This window comes from Lepidothrix coronata, unplaced genomic scaffold (genome assembly GCF_001604755.1).
Source record: "Lepidothrix coronata isolate B3197 unplaced genomic scaffold, Lepidothrix_coronata-1.0 Scaffold180, whole genome shotgun sequence".
Taxonomy (NCBI): Eukaryota; Metazoa; Chordata; class Aves; order Passeriformes; family Pipridae; genus Lepidothrix; species Lepidothrix coronata.
Genome location: NW_016690360.1, coordinates 626390 through 628335, shown reverse-complemented (window position 1 = coordinate 628335; position 1946 = coordinate 626390).

Below are 1946 nucleotides of genomic sequence, written 5' to 3'. Positions count from 1 at the left end.
GGGACTCACACACCTCCTGTGTGCCTCAGTTTCCCCAGCTCCTCTATCCCAGCCATCCCCAAAGGATCACCCCGACAGAGGGAAGTGTTCAGCCTTGGTGGAAATGAGCCTGCAGCTCCCCCTGAGCACCCCCAGAGCATCCCTTGGAGCCACCCAGGAGCTGGAGAAAGGCAGAACCACTCCAGGGTGGCTCCCCAAATGCCCACGGGTTTCCCTCTTCCCTTCCCCATCCCAGCATCTCCTCCCTCGCTCCCGGAGGCAGAGGGATGGCAGGGGGCTGGCAGCCGTCCCCTCCACCCGCGACAGCCGGTGTCACATCCGATCAGGTGCCAGGCAGGATAAACATCGCGGCTGCTCGGCCCGAGACTGCTCCGGAGAAGGGAGACAGTCAAGGAGAAAGCGGAGCGTGAGCAGCTAAAAATAGCGGCTGGCGAAGGCTCCGCTCCCCGGCGGCCGCGCGGGAGCTGCCACCGCCCGTCACACGCGTGAGCGAACAGGGGCACAGTGTCCCTCCCGCTGCCTCCCGGGGATGCGGCCCCACGAGCTGGGGGTACCAGAGGGCTGAGACCAGCCGTGTTCTGGCTGCCTGGGAGGGTCTTGTCCCTGCCCATGGAGAGGCGCGGCCGGATCTGCCCTGCTGGCGGGTGCGGAGATCGGGGAAGCATCGCCCTTCCCGGGTCAGCAACATCTGCCGGGCATGGATGGGTTGCCAGGTTCTCCCGATGGCCCGGGAGCTCCCCAGGGCAGGGGCAGGATGGGCACCTCGCTCCAGACGCCGAGCATCACCCCTCCCCTTCAGCAAGGAGAGGAGTTGGCCAGAGCCAGGGATTTGGGAACGCGCCCCCAGCCCTGCACTCAGCTCCCGGAGCAAGGTGCCCGTCGTGACCCTCCCCTTCAGCAAGGACAGGAGGGATGGGCAGAGCCAGGAATTTGGGAACGTGCTCCCAGGCTGTTCCCAAATTGATGACCCCAAATGAGGGTGCACTCCTGCCGGGAGCTGCACCCCAGTGCAGGGATGGGGGGCCGGGACCACATTACCCAGTGGGGGGAGGGGGTTTCTCCCTAGAGCACACCCCACTCCCCCAGCCCTGGGACATCCACCTTCAGGGCCAGGAGGGACATTTTGGAGGAAACCCACGCTGTGTCCCGGCTGTGGGAATGCTAGTGGAAGCTTTGGGAGGTGATTGCTGGCCCTGTGTGCAAATTCCGGTTGAATTTAATTCCCACTCTGGTCACGGCCGCCTCCCCCACCTCGCTGTCCCGACCCACCTCAGGGGTGGGGGTGGGAACCCCCATCCCACACTCTCGGCATTAGCCGCCCCCCCCGAGGGTGACACCGGTGCCAGGCCAGGAGCAGCTGGTGGCATCTCCTCTGTGTCCAGCGTCCTTCCAGCGGGGACAGTCCTTGTGCTGGGCAGGTAAATCCATGATCCTCTGGATTTACCAGCCGGACCCAGGGTCTCCCAGCCCCCCACTCCCCTCCTCTCATCCCCCACACACCGCAGGGGTGCAGCCACACATTCTTTCATTATTTTTTTGGAGCCTGGCGATTGGTTTTGGCTGCACTAAATGCTCGAGGAGCAGCGTGTGCTGGGGCCGAGCTGTCCCGGTGGGCGAGCTGAGCCCCCTCAGCCCATCCCCCGTGGGGCTCTTCCCCCAGGACTGCAACCGGGAACACGAATTCAGAAGAAATTGGGGGGAATCGCCCTTTTCCCCGAGCGGGGCTGGCGCCCACGCCGGGCTGCGAGCCCCCTGCCCGGGCTGGGGGACCCACCGGGGCAGAGTCACGGGGAGCCCCGGGGGGAGATGGGTGTCACAGCCGCCTCCCCCGATGTCTCGGCTCGGGGGGACACGGGGACACAGCAGCCCGGGGGGGGTTTGGGGGCGGCCCCGGCGGCGGGGGGAGCGCGGGGGGGCGGCGGGCGGGGCCGGCGGAGGGTCCCCCA